This window comes from Pleurodeles waltl, chromosome 3_1 (assembly GCF_031143425.1).
Source record: "Pleurodeles waltl isolate 20211129_DDA chromosome 3_1, aPleWal1.hap1.20221129, whole genome shotgun sequence".
Lineage (NCBI taxonomy): Eukaryota > Metazoa > Chordata > Amphibia > Caudata > Salamandridae > Pleurodeles > Pleurodeles waltl.
Genome location: NC_090440.1, coordinates 268,049,343 through 268,070,121, shown reverse-complemented (window position 1 = coordinate 268,070,121; position 20,779 = coordinate 268,049,343).

The following is a 20,779-nucleotide window of genomic DNA, read 5'->3' as shown; positions in this document are numbered from 1 at the left end:
TAGCTCTGGAGGTTTGAACTGCAGGCAGCGTGGTAGACTCTTGGCAGGACAAGGCGTCACCTTTGCGATTGTCTTTACCAGGCCGGAAAGTTACCACAAAAACAAATTCGGCAAAAAACAGCATCCAGCGTAATTGCCGGGAGTCAAAAGTCTGACAGAACTCATGAACTGAAGGTTGCGATGATCAGTATATACCGTGACAGTGTATTTGGCACCCAACAAATGATGTCTCCATTCTTTAAAGGCGTCACGAATCGCCAGAAGCTCTTTTTCAGCAACTTCGGCTTCATTCAACTTCCGAGACATGTAAGCTACAGGATGAAGTTGACCAGTGTCTTTGTTTCGTTGTGACAGGACTGCTCCTATTGCCACATCTGAAGCATCAGCTTCCACAATGAAGGGTCGATCCGCATCAGGATGAGTCAAGACTGGGGCAGTGGGGAAAGCTTCCTTCAAAGTTCAAAAGGCTTGGTCAGCTTCCGGGGACCATACACATTTTTTCTTCTTTCTTAATAGCTTAGTGATTGGAGTGATTGGAGCCACTGTCTGGGAGAAATGATTTATGAATCTCCGGTAAAAATTTGCAAACCCCAGGAAACATTGTACATCACGAACAGTCTTTGGGGTGGGCCAGTCAGACACGGCCTTTACTTTCTTTTCTGCCATCACCATACCTTGAAGGGTAAGGATAACCCCTAAAAACTCAACTGTGGTAACATGAAAATCACACTTGGTTAGTTTGCAATATAAATGGTGCTTTCGGAGGACTGCAAGAATTCTCTTGACATGTTGGACATGTTCATTTTCATTGTCTGAGTAGATCAGAATGTCATTGATATAGACTATAGCAAATATGTTGAGGTACTCTCTAAGAATGTCATAAAAAAAAAATTGAAATGCTGCTGGAGCATTACACAGACCAAAAGGCATGACGGTGTATTCAGAGAGGCCATATCTTGTCTGGAACGCTGTTTTCCATTTGTCGCCCTCTCTCATTCTGACCAAATGATAAGCACCTTGAGGATCAAGCTTTGTGTAGATTTTTGCTTTCTTTACTTGTTCCAGCAATACCGGAATTAGGGGCAAAGGATATTTATTCTTGATGGTGACTTTGTTCAAGCCCCTATAGTTGATACAAGTTTGAAGTTCTCCATTCGCCTTTGGACCAAAAAACAAAGGAGAAGCTGCAAGAGACTTAGAAGGGCGAATGAAACCATTCTCCAAGAATTGATCTAGATACAGTTGGGAAGTATCACACCTGGAACTAGATCAATTTGACAGTCATAAGATCTATGAGGAGGTAAGTTCTCTGCTTCTTTCTCATCGAATACATCTTCATAAGATGAATACTGTTTGGGCAATTTAACTTCTTTCTCCGCGGCACTGGCTATGTAAGAGTTGCAAACTTTTGATACTTGATACTTTTGGAGGCTTTGTTCTTTACATAGCGCAGATGAGAACACGACCTTTCATTCTGCCCAATCAATCTCTGGATTTTGATGAGTTAACCATGGTAAGCCAAGGATAATTCCATACTGGGGAGCATGGATCACGTCAAGGATGAGTTTCTCTTTATGTTTCTTTCTTTGATTCTTATCTTCACAAATCACCAACAAAGGGACAGTCTGAAAAGTTACCGGACCTCCAGTCAAGAGTTTTCCATCGACTGCCTGGATGATTTCTGGGGTCTTTTTTTTTAGTACATGGGATCCCCCAGGCACGGACCAATTGGGCGTCAACAAAGTTCCCGATAGCCCCAGCATCGACTAGAGCCTTCTTGAAATAGGTATTTTTCTTTACCTGAACCTTGATACCCAGTTTGAGATGTCTAGATTGTGAAGCATCTTGGGTGCTTTAGTTTTCCGACTCGACTTGTGCATTGGCTGCAACCTTTTGAACCGGACCTCATTTGCTCTTTGGTTTGATTGGACATTCTTTGGCAAAATGACCCTTGCGCCCACAATAGAGACATTGTCCATTCTTTCTACGTAGGTCCTTTTCGTCTTTGGTCAAAGGTCTCCTGATGGTTCCAATTTCCATCGGTTCCGGCGTTCTTTTTTTCGGAGTTCTTGAGTCTCTATTATCGTGAACATGCCAGGAATATTTTTCAGTCTTTTTGCGTATTCCTTTTCGTTCTGATAAACGTTGATCCAGTCTCAAGACAAGGTTTATCAATTCTTGACAGTCTGTAGGCTGCGGGTCTATTTGAGCTAGGATATATTTTAGCTCCTCTTTGAGTCCCTTGTAGAACAAGGCCGCTTGTTTTTCCTCAGGCCAGGATGTCTTGGCGACTAGCCGATTAAAGTTGGCTAAATATGACCCTAAGTCCTGATTCCCTTGTCGTAAGTCTAATAATTCACGATCTGCTGACAATGTTACAGTTCTACGATCAAAAACTTGTTCAAACTTGCGAACAAAATTTCTCCAATTGTACAGCAGGGGACTGTCTTTACGCACAAGAGGGATAGCCCAGGTAGCTGCATCTCCAGTCAGATATGATAGCAAGAAAGCTACTTTGGACTGGGCATGCTCGTTTGTCATGCTTTTTTAATGGCCCTAATCAGTTGCGATGGGGATTTCTGCAGACATGCATTTTTTCCTCGGTTTACGGTAGGTAGGCAGATTTTGCCTCCAGCAGGCTCATATACTGTTACTTGTTGCAACAGCGCATCCGCACCCTCTGTTACCTCTAACAATGAAGGCAGCGCGGCATTCATAGACTTCTAGCGTTTAGTAAGTTTTTAATCATAGCTAGGCTCTATTGTCCTTGGTTATATTCTCCTCCTTATCCCAATCCTTGTTCATGGTTACATCAGAGTCCCTTTCCAGTACAGGAATGGATCACCACTTTATCCCGCTTTATTGATTATTGAAACTTTTGACTATTTCTAGACTTATCATGGTTTGATCCACGCACACAGATAACCCAAGAATCAAGACTCAATGACTTACCATGGTCTTTCTATGAATTGGACAACACAGAAATAAGGAGTCCGTTTCCACTAGCAGCAGACGGTAGTACTGCCACTGCGATAGTTGACCATATATTCTGACAGCATACTCGTTTTGGTATGATTCATACACTCTTAACTTTTCAAAGTCTTGTTCTTTTTGAGTTCTTCACTTCTTTGAGCACCTATAGGCTGATCACTTGGTTTCCACTTGTTTTCACAAAGGCTTGGTTTTGTACTTTAGTGGGTTCGTTTGGGGTATGGCACGCACCTAGGTGAACATACTCTCATGCTATAGATATGACTTTTGACACAATTGTGGCAATTGGCTCATGTGTGTAGTCACCTTACTCTTGAATTTTGGGCTTTCTCTTGGTATATGTGCTGGAAAGTCCAAACAGATTGCAAGTAATATAATAATCTTTAGACTGTTGAAACAAGTCAGCTGATTAATTCTATGTTATTGAATTGTATTTACAGCCTTGAAAAAGTCAAGCACTGATGAAACACATGTCGGCTGTGGATGGTCTTTAATTGCCACAATTGTCTCGGCTGGTTGACGTTCTGGTCATCAACAAACTTTCTAAATTCCCCTTGTTCAGATACCTATTAACTTATCACAAAAAAAAAAAGACAAGTAACATGGAAGATGTGATGTGCTGTGGTTTTTCCTTTGTCAGCCTTCAACAGAACACTTTTTCTTTCAACCTGTTGCTACTTTCCACTACCACCTACACTTGTTTTTTTTGCAGTTGCTTATAGCGTGCTTGCCAGTTAAACTATTTAGTTACATTAGGCACAGGCAAATTGAGTGAATTGCCCAGGATCAAATGTTGAGTTGATGCCAAAACTCGAACCCTCTTCCTCACATCCAAAGCTGATGGTTCTGGCTGTTACCCCACATGCTCGTCTCCATGTTGCTGCTTTTAGAATCTCCCCCCCCTACCATTTCTCCATGTTGCAGACCCCCGTTCCCTTCACAATCCCTCCATGCATGTTATTTTTAATTTCACTATCTGTATTGCAATTGCCAGAGTAGCAGGAATAAAATGCATTTAAAAAATCTTTGGGTGAGGGTTTGGAGTTCTCAGAACCTGTCTAATTAATTTAACATGTCAATTCAGAACCACAACCACACAAAAAATCCTGTGACTTTCGGTACCCTTAAGCCAGGAATTTTGTAAGATTTTGACTGGGAATTTCCTGGTGTCCCAGCTTCACCAGCATCTACCAACTTTAGGGCTTAGCAACAAATACAGTTAGTTCTCTTTTTGGACAGACCTGCAGAATAGTGCTGTAGCAGACCGACCCTAAACTACTCATGCTAACCAATGCAACCTGCTGATTTGAGATGGCACATGCCTGCACCGGGGTTTTAAGGAAAAGCTTGAGAAAACAGTTTCTGAGGGCAGGAATTTTGATGAGGGGACAGAGTCTGTGGGCGGTGAGGAGAGGGAGGACTATAGGGGCAGAGAATAGCAAATCTAAAATGGAAGAAGTGACAAAACATGTAAGGAACAAGGCCTCCCATAGCCGGCTTGGAGCAGTTGATTAACGCTGGGTCAGAGGAAGAGTAGAAAATCCCTGTAAGTGGGCCCTATTTCAAGACAGAAAATATTGATTGATAGGAGCTGTTTTCCTGAGTCCAGATGTTAGGACCTCGTCCTGTTGAGTTAGGCTTGTGCTTTTCATTTCTTGTGTTTGTTTAGTAGATTTTAGTGTAAGGATAGTGTGTGCCTGTTAGCTAAATGTTATATAGACTGTAAATCGAGCCAAATAAAGCCATTAACATTGAGAGAGACTTTGAAAGGAAGACGTTTGTTAGATGACTGTGGCCTTTCTGTGGTCTCTTTTTCAAACTGTGGTGGCCTACAAAGAGACAGACTTTCTGGAATCAGGGATTAGTGGTGATATAGCCTGCTGTGAGTTCATTAGATAATGTTTAATGTACTTTCCTAAAGTGCAATGCAAGGACCCACTTTCCTGCCCTCAATAGGAAGTAAAACCATCACCGTGAACTACAAGTTTATTAATCAATGAGCACTGGGTCAGTTTTTTGGGGTACTTCATCATACTGGCTCCCCATTATAGGTGAGATGAAGGGTGGCTGGGAGCTGGAGCCCTTCCCAGAATACACACTGCAGAAATTGGTAAGCAAAAAGATGGGTTTTGCTTCAGGCATTGCTGAAAGTCTCACTGCTAGGATGCCCATTGTTGCCTGTGCCCGAGCTTCCCTTCATGAGCGAAGTTGGGAGAGGGGGTGAATGTGACCTTTAGGTAGAAGCGAAGGAAATGTGTTATCATGTGCCTTTCTTTAAAAACAAAAAAGCATGTGCAATAAATAATTCTGCTCCTAGTACCTTTCTAGAGGGACTGCTACCATTTAGCGCTCCTTTTTCAAATGACCATAATTTGAAGGGTGTGACTGGTATTTTACACATATTCCATGAAATATGAGTTCAAGGGATGCTTACAGGGTCCTAACTGAAAAAATGTTTTCAATTAAATCCAAGGATAACCCGCTGGCACTAAACAGCATTTTACACTTATTTTTTAATATAATGACCCTGTCCCTCTAGATCATTTTGTTCACTCCAGCAAATTTCATGTTTGTGAGGTAGCTGACCCAGAGGCTTGGCAGCAGCTGAGGTCCTGTCCGTGGAGTGGTCTTTATTCACATAGACCAATGCCTGGCAAACGTCTTGCGCCACATAATTATTGTTAATGTACCTGGTAAATGGTGCGACCTGTGCGAAATATCTTTATCTACACAATTGTATGCATTGTACCATTCACTTGCAGTCTCTATAACAAGGATCATTAGAATATTTTTCCACCAGGGAGCATTTTCAGAGGTGTAGCCAAGAGGAGCACTCTGTCGGGCGTGGGTCTTTTCTTTATTTGTGCTTTTTGTGCGCTTTATTGGCCACATCCCAAAATGTTTTGCAGTACTTCAGGGCAGCCTTTATTTTATCCTGTTTAACACACTGGACCTTTAGGTGTATATCCTAAACAGGTGTAGAGTGTTTATAATACAGTTAATTGCCATGTGAAGGACAGATTTAAGGAATTATGGGGGTCATTCTAACCCTGGGGGTAAAAACCGCCAGGGCGAATGACCGCGGTAGCACCGCCAACAGGCTGGCGGTGCACCGCTGGGCATTCTGACCGCGGCGGTTCAGCCGCGGCCAGAAACGGAAAGTCGGCGGTGTACCGCCGACTTTCCGCTGCCCTTGAGAATCCTCCATGGAGGCGGAGCGCGCTCCGCCGCCATGGGGATTCTGACACCCCCTACCGCCATCCTGTTCCTGGCGGATGGCGGTAGGGGGTGCCGCAGGGGCCCCCGTAAGAGGGCCCCAAAAAGAATTTCAGTGTCTGCCTAGCAGACACTGAAATTCGCGACGGGTGCTACTGCACCCGTCGCACTCCAGCAACTCCGCCGGCTCCATTCGGAGCCGGCTTCATCGTTGCTGGGTCTTTCCTGCTGTGCTGGCGGGCGGCCTTTTGGCGGTCGCCCGCCAGCACAGCGGGAAAGCCAGAATGGCCGCCGCGGTCTTGTGACCGCGGTGCGGTCATTTGCCGGTAACCGCGGTTAGAATCACCGCCTATGTGATTTCTACCTTTTAGTTTAAAAACTATGGGAGCGAGCTCCTCTAGTTAGTATATTGTGGGCCATATTTATACTTTTTGACGCAAAACTGCGCTAACGCAGTTTTGCGTCAAAAAAATTAGCGCCGGCTAACGCCATTCTGAAGCGCCATGTGGGCGCCGCATTTATTCAATGACGTTAGCCGGCGTTAGCCGCCGGAGCTGCCTGGTGTGCGTGAAAAAAAACGACGTACACCAGGCAGCGCCTGCGTAGGGGGATATGGAGCTTGGGCGCCAAAAAATGGGGCAAGTCAGGCTGAGGCAAATTTTTGCGCCATTTTTTTCGACTCCCAACCCCCATTGAAATGACTCCTGTCTTAGCAAAGACAGGAGTCATGCCCCCTTGCCCAATGGCCATGCCCAGGGGACTTCTGTCCCCTGGGCATAGTGGCATGTAGGGGGGCACAAATCAGGCCCCCCTATGTCACAAAAAAATATTTTCAAAAAACTTACCTGAACTTACCTTAATGTCCCTGGGATGGGTCCCTCCAGCCTTGGGTGTCCTCCTGGGGTGGGCAAGGGTGGCAGGGGGTGTCCCTGGGGGCTTGGGAGGGCACCTCTGGGCTCCTTCCGAGCCCACAGGTCCCTTAACGCCTGCCCTGACCAGGCGCTAAAAAATGGTGCAAAAGCGGCCGTACGTCATTTTTTTTGACCCGCCCACTCGCGGGCGTGAATTTTGCCCGGGAGTGTAAATACGGCGCACATGCCTCGGAGTCAATTTTTTAGACGGGAACGCCTACCTTGCATGTCATTAACGCTAAGTAGGTGTCCACGCAAAAAAATGACGCAAACTCCATGGACTTTGGCGCTAGACGCGTCTAACGCCAAAGTATAAATATGGAGTTTTGCGTCGAAATTGCGTAAAAAAAAACGACGCAATTCCGGCGCAAACAGAGTATAAATATGCCCCTTAGTGACTGGAGGCGAGTGGGCTTAATTTATGCAGCCGGCTATTTTCCACCTGTCGAAATCTACATGCCTTAAAGCTAGGCATTAAGGGCTGAGTGGAGGTTTCATTACATTTCATTATATTGTAACCAGCTCAGCTTCTTTAATGAAGTCTTATATGCATAGGCGAACTCACATATCCCACAATATATACATAATATGCAACAACACGTATAACAAACATGTTCACAATGAAGAAACTAAATAAAATCAGATTAAGTACATTAGAAAGGGTTTGTCCTTTAAAAAACAATTAATTTTGCTTTTAAACCCAAATCTGAGGTGTGTTTCGTTTCTAACCGTGTGCCTCGCTTATCACTCTTCATGACTATTCTTGGTTTCTCTACCACTAATCTTTTGTACGACTACGTCTAAAGAGGCGAGGCCTATTGGCTTTGTCAATGTGTGTTGTCTTTGTGCGGGATTAGTGGAGTTGCAGTTGACTGCCTGCCCTCATGACTGATTGAACATATTTCGCACTTGTGGTATAAGTATAGACTATCTCGCTGCCCTTTCTTGAAGTAAGTGGTAACTTGTATGACCTGATGTTGTGTAACACTCAAAACACTTAGGGGGTGATTCTAACCCTGGCGGTCGGTGTTAAAGTGGCGGCCAATCCGCCAACAGGCTGGCGGTCCAAAAAATGGAATTCTGACCCTGGCGGGAACCGCCAACACAGCCCGCCAACTTAACACTCCGACCGCCGCGGCGGTACAGACAAACAGCGCGGCGGTCACCGCCAACAGGCAGGCGGCAGACAATGTACCGCCCACACTATCATAACTCACCAATCCGCCACCTTTTCCGGGGCGGGAGCACCGCCGATAAAAACACGGCAGAAACAGACTACGAACGGGAAAACGCTCACCAAAACACACTCCACGAGTACGGAGGACAGCATGGAACCCGAACTAAACATCCTACCTGCTCTCGTCTACCTTCTCATCTACCACGAGTACGAAGTCCGGCGCAGACGACAACGGTGAGTACTGCACCTACGACACACGGGAGGGGGAGGACGAAAGGTTACGGGCACACACATATGCGACCCCCCCCCCCCAATCATGTACTCACCAATGCAGAGCACCAAGTCACAGTGACACCACCCAAACACCCCTGAAAAATGCTAGGACATAATCATATTGGGAATAAATATTTATGTACCAAAAAGCTCCAGAAAATTAGCGTACAACCATGAAAGATATCCACAACAAAACAAATGACATACACATCAGTGTATAACTGAAGTACCAAGTCCTGCACATCCTACGAATTCAGCATGTCCGTGGGCCAAAGTCTTGAGAAACAAGGGCAAAGCCCACACAGGAGACCTGAGTCCTTTGGAGAGAACACTGCAGGGGCATCAGATGTAAAAACTACAGGCACCTCAGGGGGAAGGGAAGGGGGGGGCACCACAGCCACATGAGTCCACGACGCCAGATCCACGAGGAGCCACCATGCCCACGGGACCATCCTGGGGAGTGCAAAGCCACAGTCTCTCAAGTCTCTGCAGTGGGTGGATTGCCCACTGGACCATCCTGGGGAGTGCAAAGCCACAGTCTCTCAATGTCTCTACAGTGGGTGGGCTGCCCACTGGGCCATCCTGGGGAGTGCAAAGCCACAGTCTCTCAAGTCTCTGCAGTGGGTGGATTGCCCACTGGACCATCCTGGGGAGTGCAAAGCCACAGTCTCTCAATGTCTCTACAGTGGGTGGGCTGCCCACTGGGCCATCCTGGGGAGTGCAAAGCCACAGTCTCTCAAGTCTCTGCAGTGGGTGGATTGCCCACTGGACCATCCTGGGGAGTGCAAAGCCACAGTCTCTCAATGTCTCTACAGTGGGTGGGCTGCCCACTGGGCCATCCTGGGGAGTGCAAAGCCACAGTCTCTCAAGTCTCTGCAGTGGGTGGATTGCCCACTGGACCATCCTGGGGAGTGCAAAGCCACAGTCCATCAGGTGGATGACAGTCTCCACTGGTCAAGGAGGAGGCATGGTGGGCACAATGAACCATCAACGGTGCTTGAGACGGCGGTGCCCTGTTCAGCGGTGCTTGAGACGGCGGGGCCCAGCGGAGCGGTGCTTGAGAGGAAGGGCCCAGCGGAGCGGTGCTTGAGAGGAAGGGCCCAGCGGAGCGGTGCTTGAGACGGCGGGGCCCAGCGGAGCGGTGATTGAGAGGAAGGGTCCAGCGGAGCGGTGCTTGACAGGAAGGGCCCAGCGGAGCGGTGCTTGAGACGGCGGGGCCCAGCGGAGCGGTGCTTGAGACGGCGGGGCCCAGCGGAGCGGTGCTTGAGAGGAAGGGTCCAGCGGAGCGGTGCTTGACAGGAAGGGCCCAGCGGAGCGGTGCTTGAGACGGCGGGGCCCAGCGGAGCGGTGCTTGAGACGGCGGGGCCCAGCGGAGCGGTGCTTGAGAGGAAGGGTCCAGCGGAGCGGTGCTTGAAATGAAGGGCCCAGCGGAGCGGTGCTTGAGACGGCGGGGCCCAGCGGAGCGGTGCTTGACAGGAAGGGCCCAGCGGAGCGGTGCTTGAGACGGCGGGGCCCAGCGGAGCGGTGCTTGAGACGGCGGGGCCCAGCGGAGCGGTGCTTGAGACGGCGGGGCCCAGCGGAGCGGTGCTTGAGAGGAAGGGTCCAGCGGAGCGGTGCTTGAAATGAAGGGCCCAGCGGAGCGGTGCTTGAGACGGCGGGGCCCTGTTCAGCGGTACTCTTCTGCACCGCGGGCCCTGTTCAGCCGTGCCTATCTCCACGGCGGGGCCCTGTTCAGCGGTGCTCTTCTGCACCGCGGGCCCTGTTCAGCGGTGCCTATCTCCACGGCGGGGCCCTGTTCAGCGGTGCTCTTCTGCACCGCGGGCCCTGTTCAGCGGTGCCTATCTCCACGGCGGGGCCCTGTTCAGCGGTGCTCTTCTGCACCGCGGGCCCTGTTCAGCGGTGCCTATCTCCACGGCGGGGCCCTGTTCAGCGGTGCTCTTCTGCACCGCGGGCCCTGTTCAGCGGTGCCTATCTCCACGGCGGGGCCCTGTTCAGCGGTGCTCTTCTGCACCGCGGGCCCTGTTCAGCGGTGCCTATCTCCACGGCGGGGCCCTGTTCAGCGGTACTCTTCTGCACCGCGGGCCCTGTTCAGCGGTGCCTATCTCCACGGCGGGGCCCTGTTCAGCGGTGCTCTTCTGCACCGCGGGCCCTGTTCAGCGGTGCCCATCCAGCAGGTCAAGGGAGCCAGACCTGGCCTGGACTCCCTGTTCAGTCGCCCTCGGACCATGACGTTTCTGGACCCTTCGGGGACGGACTCCTGGCCTCCTTAGTGTCCTCCTTCCCAGCTGGGATGTGGCATGTGGGGTCCACCTTCTCCGCACTCCTGCTGCCCTTCCGCTCCTTTGATGGGGCTCTCGGGCCCTTGCCTCCCCCAGATGGTGTGGGTGGTGAAGTGGCCGCACATTGCTCCTTGGGGGCAGCCCTGTCGGTCCTCGCACGGCGGTCCTTGGTTTTGCGGGTCCTCTTGCCGGGGGGGGGGGGCTGGACGTGTCCTTGCTGCTGATCGATGTGTCACTGCTGGCAAAGGGTGGGCTCCAGAACCCAGGCACAACAGTGACACCCGAAGCTGGGCTGGTGGTGGCTACGGTGCTCTTGGGACTCTTTGAAGATGGATGGGGGAGGTCATCGGGGGGAAAGAGGTTAAGGTTAGCCAGGAAAAGTTTTTTAGGGCCAAGGTAAAGGGTAGGAGAAGTGGAGATGGAAGTGGAGGTAGAGGAGGTGGTTGTAGGAGAGTCAGGTGTGCTGTCATTGGGTGAAGGTGCTGGTGCTGTAGGCTGTCGTGAGGTGGATGGCTGTTGGGTGGGTGGCTGCCTGCGTTTGTGTGTCTTGGAAGAGGGGGTGACAGACATAGTGGGAGAGGACACAGGGGACGTGTACATGGCAGTGGGGGTGGTGACTGCACGAGTGTGGACTGTACTGGAGGGTGAGGTGGTGATGGAAGCACTGGCTGATGTTGGGGTGCATGCAGGTGTGAGTGTAGACGTCACAGGGAGGGAGGAGGGAGACGAGGAGGAGGGGGACACAGGGGTGGCAGTGGCTGTTGGCATGTCTGCATCTGGGTGTTGCTCGGGTGAGTGTTTGCGGGATCTGTGGTGCTTGTGTTTGGATGAGCTGCTCTTGGGTGTTGAGGTGTGTGCAGGCTGGTCTGATGGTGTGGATGGGATAGGCTGAGGAACAGGAGACAGAGACAGGCTGGAGGCAGTCAGAAGAGGGAGGCTGGAAACAGGGACAATGGCTGCCGTCAGTGCTGAGGCCAGAGCAGTGAACGCTCGTTGATGGGCAGCCTGACCCGAATGAATGCCCTCCAGGTACGCATTGCTCTGTTGCACCTCCCTTTGCACACCCTGGATGGCATTCAGAAGGGTCGTCTGCCCAACAATGAGCGTCCTTACCAGGTCAATGAGCTCCGCACTGAGGGCAGCAGGGGCAACAGGGGCAGGGGCTGAGGTGCCTGGGGCGAAGGAGACGCGCGCCTTCCTGGGCGAACCGGCACGGAGCGAAGACTGAGGGGCTGCTGGGAGGGCGGGGCTGGTGCGCTGGGTGGCGGCTGTACCTGTAGAGGCGGGGGGCACGGATGTTGCCGCCACCCCTAGGGAGCTCCCATCCGAGGACGTGTCGCTTTCGCTGCTCTCACCAGCGGTCCCCGTCGTGGTGCTCCCCTCGCCCTCCAGATCACTGGTGCCCTCGGTGTCTGTTCCTGGGCCCACCGGGGCCTTGTGTCCTGCAGCTCCTTCGTGCTCCGATGCCATATCTCCTCCGCCTGATGATGCTAATGCACACATGCACAAGAAGATGAAGAGAAAGGGTGGGGGGAGAAAAAAGAAGACCAGGTTGAGTGCATGCAATGTCAACACCGTTGGCGGAGAGGACAGACACAGGTGCCTAATGCACTAAGCCGCGCATTCGGGGTACACTACTCAGTACTACTGACTAAGACAACAGGCCAAGAGACGTCAAACGCGCACATGGGAGATGCTGGACCTTCAATGGCTGTACTTGTCACCCTACAGAGGTGGGGGCCGGGGGCACAGGGCCATGCCTAAGGGAGAGGACTACACTACAGAAAGCGCCCTGGCCTAATGTCACCCACAGCCCTCCTCCCCCACCCAGACGCCTCCACTGCGCAGAAAGATAGGAGAATGTGCTGATACTCACCCCCTTGTGTCTGCTGTGATGTCTTAAAGCGCCCATCCAATTCAGGGTAGGCCACCGCCAGGATCCGGGACATCAGGGGGGTCATGGTGCGACTGGCACCCCTCCTAGGTTGGGAGGCCATCCCCAGCAGTGTTTCTGCGGTCTTCCTTGTTCCGCGGCGGATGTCCTCCCACCTCTTGCGGCAGTGGGTGCCCCGTCTGTTGTGGACCCCCAAGGTCCGGACTTCCTTGGCGATGGCACGCCAAATCTCGATCTTCTGATGGGCGCTGACCTATTAGACATGTACAGGGTGGAAAGGAGGAAATCATCAATGGCCTGCATGTTAGATGTAATTGCCCCCCCCCCCCCCCACTTTGCCATATGGCACATGCTCTCATCTGTCGGGCGTTGCACTCCTCATTCGCCCCCCACCCCACCAACTTACATCCACTCCAATCCACACAGGCATAGCCCATTCCATTAGCACCCGGGGTACTCACTTGTTGGTCTGGAGGACCGTAGAGTAGCGCATACTGGGGGAGGACCCCATCCACGAGCTTGTCCAATTCTTCAGACGTGAAGGCAGGGGCCCTTTCCCCAGTCACAGCAGCCATTGTATCTTCCAGACTGAGGTCACAGCAGCACTTGCAGTATAGGTCCTCTCCTGTGGATGATCAGGTCTCGAGTGATTAAGCAGATAGAAAATGGCGGTCACGTCCGCGGCGGTGCGTACCGCGGCGGTGCGTACCGCGACCGCCGGCGCACTTCGTTATTGGCTCCTGAAACCCATAGGCTTCAATGTTAACCAATGCGGCTTTGCGCCGCGGTCTTCGACCGCCTACCGCCACGGTGTGCCCCGCCAGCGCAGTGACCTCACATCCCATTGTCCCACTTCACAGGTCAGGCAGCCGCCATTTCAAGGGCCCACATGGCTTAATTTTGACTGCGACACACAGGCCTAGGCCTTGCATTGCCACACATACACGCCTTTCAACCCATTGCCATTCTTTAACTGTGCAAGCTGTCTGTACGTACCTGTGGTTTGGCTGACTCTGTGCTCCATGTTGTCCTTCCTAGGCACCGTCCGCTGGGACTTGGGATGAGAAGGAGGAATCCTCGCGTGTACCGACCGCTGGTGGACCTGTCGACAATGGAAGAACGCCATATAATCCTTCGATACCGACTTGACCGTGCCACTATCCATGAACTGTGTGCCCAGCTGGAGCCAGCCCTGATGTCCCCCATCCGCCAACCCACAGGGATTCCCCCTCTGGTGCAGGTTTTGTCAGTCCTCCATTTTTTGGCCAGTGGGTCATTCCAGACCACAGTGGCCATGTCATCTGGAATGTCTCAGCCTATGTTTTCAAAGATTTTGAGCAGAGTGTTGTCTGCCCTGATGAAACTCATGCGGAGCTACATCATTTTCCCCGAAGAGGGTGACTTGCCCACAGTGAAGGGTGATTTCTATGCCCTTGGACATATCCCCAACATCATTGGTGCCATTGATGGGACCCATGTGGCTTTGGTACCCCCAAAAGACGATGAGCAGGTGTACCGAAACAGAAAGAATTATCATTCAATGAATGTCCAGGTGGTCTGTTTGGCTGACCAGTACATCTCCCATGTAAATGCCAAGTTCCCAGGGTCAGTGCATGACGCGTATGTGATGCGAAATAGCAGCATCCCCTATGTGATGGAGCAGCTACAGAGACAACGTGTGTGGCTAATAGGTGACTCTGGTTACCCCAACCTGCCGTGGCTACTGACCCCAGTAAGGAATCCCCGGACAAGGGCAGAGGAACGCTACAATGAGGCCCATGGGCGTACAAGGAGGGTGATTGAGCGAACCTTTTGCCTCCTGAAGACCAGGTTTAGGTGCCTGCATATGACTGGTGGATCCCTAATGTACTCACCAAAGAAGGTGTGCCATATCATCGTGGCGTGCTGTATGCTTCACAACCTGGCTTTGCGACGCCAGGTGCCTTTCCTGCAGGAGGATGGTCCAGATGGTGGTGTTGTAGAAGCCGTGGAGCCTGTGGAGAGTGAAGAGGAGGAAGACTCTGAGGACGACACAGACAATAGGGACAGAGTGATACAACAGTATTTCCAGTAACACCCAGGTAAGAATCACCCACGCCATTTCACAATTGCTTCTAGCCTCCTGCATCTGTACTTTCTGTAGTTCCCCACAGATGTTTTTTATTAATTTATGCCTTTCCCTTCCCTTCTCAGTGCTGTCTGACTCAGTACCTGACTTCTGCTTGGTTCGCCCATGAAATACAGCGTATTGACATTGGTATGTTGTCATGACTAATTGACAGAACAGAAATTGAACAGTAATATGTTATCCCTTTGTTTAATACAGCATGACTCAAAACAGGTTTGTGTGCAAAATGTGATTTATTTACAGTGCTAGATACCGGTACATGTGATTCTAAGGGTGATGGGTGGGGGTGGAGGAATATCCATGGCAGAGTCCAGTTCTCAGTCTCACAGGTGCATTGTTCTTTTGCCTGTGGAAGGATGGAGCATAGGCAGTTCATGGTTGGACAGGGTGGCAATGTGGGACAGTGGGAAGACTTGAGGGGGTATGTCCTGCTGGCGGGGGTCTTGACATCCTACTCTGTCTTTTTCTTTGGTCTCAGGCTCCTCTTACGGGGTGGTTGTTCTTCAGCAGGAGGTGGGGTTCTGGGGGGCTGTCGAGGTGTTGGGACCTCCTGTCCACTAGCGCCGGCGGAGGTGGTAGGCTGTTCCTGGTCTGGCCTAGTGACAGGGGCCCTGTGTGGTGCACCATGGTCCCGCAACGCGTCCTCTATCCTGTGGAGGGCCAGGACGATGGTCCCCATTGCGGTCCCGATGATTCTCAGCTCCTCCCTGAACCCCATGTAGCGTTCCTCCTGCTGTGCCTGGATCTCAGTGAACCTGGCCAGTACCGTCGCCATCGTTTCTTGGGAGTGGTGGTAGGCCCCCATGAGGGTGGTGAGGGCCTCTTGGAGAGTGGGTTCCCTGGGCCTCTCCTCCCCCCCCTGTCGCACAGCAGCCCTCCGAGCTGCCCGGTTTCCCCCGGCCTCTGTCCCCTGGCCGGTGTGCCCGCTCCCACTGCCCCCAGGTCCCTGTTGTTGTTGGGGTGTCGGGTTAGCCTGGGTGCCCTGTAGTGGCAGACACACCGCTGATTGAGCTGTCCTAGAGACAGAGGCATGGGCCCGCTGGGTGGGAGCTGTGCTGGTGTCGGCAGAGGGGGTCGGGTCTGGTGTTGCCTGTGTCTGGGTGAGGGGAACCGACTGCCCAGAGGTCCCCGATGGTCCGGGCTGGTCATCAGGTTCACTGTCGACAGAGCTGCTATCCTCAGTGTGGGCCTGTTCCGGTGGTGGGATGGACACTTCTGGACCCTTCTGGCTGGTGTGTTGTCGTTCGGGTCCTGCATGGGGTAAGAGAGTTTGGTTATTGTTTCTGAGTGTGCAATAGCATGCGTGTTGTGGGTGCCCTTGTCCCCCAGTGCAGGCATTCCCTGGAGGGAGGTGTTGTGAGGGTATTTAGTGGGGGGCAGGGGTTGGTGCAGTGGTCATGCTTAGGTGATGGGTGCCCATGGTTTGTGTTGGCATGCAGGAGTTGGTGTTGGGATGGGTGGGTTGTGCTGGTGAGACATTGTCAGGAAGGATGTGTGCTGGGGGGTTGGGGGTGAGGGTGGGGGTGTGGGTTGGCATGCTGGTGGGGTGTGGGGGATATAGTAGTTGAGATGGGACTTACCAGAGTCCATTCCTCCGGCTACTCCTGTGAGGCCCTGAGGATGCAGGATGGTCAAGACCTCTTGCTCCCACGATGTAAATTCGGGAGGGGTGGGTGGGGGTCCGCCGCCAGTCTTCTGGACCGCGATGTTGTGCCTGGAGACCATCGACCGGACCTTCCCCCGTAGGTCGTTCCATCTTTTGCGGATGTCCTCCCTATTCCTGGGATGCTGTCCCACCGCGTTGACCCTGTCCACGATCCGCTGCCATAGCTCCGCCTTCCTGGCTATACTGGTGTGCTGCACCTGCGAGCCGAAGAGCTGGGGTTCCACTCTTAGGATTTCCTCCACCATGACCCGGAGTTCTTGGTCCGAAAATCGTGGATGCCTTTGGGGTGCCATGGGGTGGTGTGGGTGAGGTGTGGGGTGGTGTATGTGATGAGGAGTGTGTTGGTGAGTGGTGCTTTGTGCTACTATGTGGTGTGTGTGATGGTGTAGTGTGCCTCAGTGTGTCTTGCTTTGGATTGTCTGCTGTGTCTCTCTCTCCTTCTCTCAGTAATTGGGGTCGCAGGGGTTTGTGGGTGATGTGGGTGTGTGTTTTATAGTTGGTTGATTGTGTGGGAGTGGTGTGTGTATGTGTATCAGGTGTGTGTTTTTCAAATTGTAAAATGTGGCTGTGTTTTGGTGATGTGTGTGTATTCTGACCGCGGCGGTGTGTAGCGCCAATGGAATACCGCGTTTGAATGACCGCCGTGTGGATTCGTGGGTCGTAATGGCATGGGCGTATTTCTGTTGGCGTGACGGTGGAGGTTTGGTCATCTCCAGTTTATCGCTGCCCGCCGATGTGGCGGGCTGCAGTGGAGGACGGATTTTTGGAGGTTTGGCCGTTGTGGGTCAGAATGACCGTGGCGGTTGACCGCGGCCGCGGCGGTGTTATGGCGGTCTTCTGACCGGCGGTAAGGGCATTTTACCGCCGAGGTCAGAATCACCCCCTTAATCCATTTGAGATATGAAATGTATGTACAATGATTTATATGTCAAAGAAGTAATGGTCCTGGGGCTTGTCCCCAGCTTCATGCCCACTGCAAAGTTCTCTATCTGCAACATTTCCATCTCTGAACCATTTAGGCAAAACTGATCTTCTGCCTTCCAAGCCCGTTTTTTGGCACTAACTGTTTACCCTTGGAGCTGTGATGTTTTTCTTGAATGTGTCATTGTTCGATTTTCTTGCGACTGTAGACAGCTGAATACCTTTTTCAGCTTAGTAAAGGAAACACGTGAGTATTAAGCAACACACCGCAGGTAATTTTGAAACTGAGACTGGTGCCATCAAACAATCTCTTCCTCCTTGTTTGGTCCTTGTTGCTCAAGAATAAGTCCCTGCATATATATTTTCCTTGTCTGGGCAATGTTCAGTTTCAGGAAGATGATGGTGAAGGGCCAAGGACCTCCTACAGAAAGGTTTCAATGTTGTACTTTTAAGGCAAGGACTACCAGGCAGCGCAACTGCCAATGACATCTTGGGGACATTCGGTAAGCTTCCCTGGGAATGGATTATGCCTGTTGTTTACCATTGGCTTTGTGGTTTGTAACTCACCTTTGATTGCTTTCAATTTGCTGACTATTTGTTTTAGGAGGTGAGCTCGAGTTTGTCCCTTCCCTTTGTCCAAACCCTATTTACTGTAATGGTCTACCAGTGGTCAATTGCTGTTTACAGGCCTTTAAATCTTGTTCTTGTCTTTTCACATTTGCTGTGCATTCAAAGACAGAGGTCGAAGGTCTGGCTCTGTCTTCCAAGGAGCTTGATGTTTACTTTTCTTTCTCTGACTTCAAAGTGAGGGGATATATGTGACAATCATGCTGGCCCAGGGTAGTGCTTGAGCAAGGATGTACAATGTTATTTTTTCCAGCACAAAACATAATTCAAGTGTCTGTATGTGAATTGTGCATACATTTCAGAATTGGAAAATCCCAAATGAAGCAACATTTTTTGTAATTCTGAAGTGTGGTGGAAACAAATATTTTAAAATGATTAAAACAAATCAATACACTATGGGATGACATTTCCACACATCATCGTATGTGCGCTGTATACTTTTATCAGTGAAAATATGTCTGCAAATGTAATGGTGATTTCAATGGAAGATGTGTTGTTTTTAATGGAATGCTACCACACCATGCATAGTCCACAGTACGCCACCCTACTCTACTCTGCACCACTTCACTTTACACCACACCACTGCACTCTGTGTCACTGCACTCTTCTCCACTCGGCACTACTCTGTTCTACGCCACTGCAATCAACACCACTTCCTTCTACACTGCACCACTCCATACCACTGCACTCTTTGCCACTGCACTCTAAACCACTCCAGTCTAGGCCACTCTACTCTACTCTGCACAACTCTGTTCTACATCACTTTACTCAACGCCACTCTGCAAGACTCCATTCTGTGCCACTGCACTGTATGCCAATACACTCTACGCCAATTTACTGTACTCTATACCACTCAACTCCACACCCCTGCACTCTATGCAACTCCACTGTACACCACTCTAATCTACTCTACACAACTGCACTGTATGCCACTGCTCTCTACACCACCTATCACCTTTACTCTAAGGCCCTCTATTCTATGCCACTGTACCCTGCACCACTCCACGAAACCTCACTCAACCCTGCACCACTCCACTCTACTCTGAAACAACCTACTTTATACCACTGCTCTCTTCTCGGAACCACTGTGATCTAAGCCACTCTACTCTACTCTGTGCCACTGCACTCTGCAGCAATGCACACTCTGCCACTTGACACCACTGAACTCTACACCACTCTACTCTGCACTACTGCATTCTTTGCCAATGCACTCTATGCCACTCCACTCTACGCCACTCTAGTCTGCATCACTCTACACCACTTGATTGTAGCACTCCTCTCTATCCACTACACTGTATGCAAATGCACTCTACAGCACTATACACTACTCTGCATCATTCTACTCCACTCTACTATGCATCATTGTGTGCCACTCTATTCTGCAGCACTATATGCCACTGCACTTTGTGCCACTCTGCTCTGCACCATTGCACGTTAAGCTCCACCAGTGCACTCTGCACCACTGCACTCTACTACGCAACCCTCTAATCTACTCCACTGCATCCTACTGCACTGCATTGTACACCAATGAATTTTATGCTGCTGCACCCTATGCCACTACACTCTACACCACTTTACTCTGCAACAATCTATGCCAGTGCACTGTACACCAGTCAAATCTAATCTATGCAACTCCACTGTATACCATACTGCACAACTCCCATGACCTTTTGTGTGTTTCATATACTGCCCTTATACATGCCAGACAAGGGTCCCATGCTAACTGTGTCACTGGAACCAAGCTGTACCCAGCTGATGAGCCCATATCTAGGATGAAGGTCCTGGGTTGCTTGTGGTCCAGTTCAGGGAGGACCTGGCTTGGCAGTTTGGGCTGGACTGTTCTAATGAGGAACAGGGTCAAGTCTGATTTGCATGTGGCTGGTTCAAAACTGAGGTGGCATGGTGAGCAAAAGAATGATGGGCTGGAGGTTGGAGTGCTACCCTGAGTGATTGCCAGTGGTTAGACTTATCGCAAGCAGCCTCTTATTGCCTTTTGTGTGTGCCATGCTGCACAACTCCACACTATGCCACTCAAATACATGACACGCCATGCCACTCCACTCTACTCCACTATTCACCATGAAACTCCATGCCACTCTCTCTATGCCACTAACTTTCAGCCATGCTGAACAGCAGCCACGCTTGTTTATTTTGTTACTATTCTGTCTTAACATACCCACTAATCTAACTAGCCATTTTCTGTTGCTAATCTTTGCTTTATGTGTTCACCAAATATCCTTATGCTCATTAATGTTTCCATATTACATTTCTCTTCTCAGTGTCATGCTGCATTAGATTATTTCTCTGTGTCCTTGGACTAATTACCCTTAATATGCTATAAAATGTCAGAAACACTTTTGCTTGCCCAGATTGAGACTTGAAGGCATATGTGAAGTTTCACTTGTCACTGTATTTCTTCTTAATACTCGGCTAACCACACTCGACGAATGAAGCGCATATTGCCAGTCTATTTCCTCATTTACATGCTTGTTTCACATTGCCCCATGAAACTTCATGAATCTACCTAGGCTATTATGGTTTCATGATGTAAATTCTTCTGCTACTAACTAAGATAATGACGTTTTTAGTTGGGTCTGAGAATTTAAAAAGCAATGCTAGAATTAACATTTGATGCTGAGATGGTGTGTACAATATTGGTGGCTTTTTACATTTAACATATCTGCCCAAGGACCCTT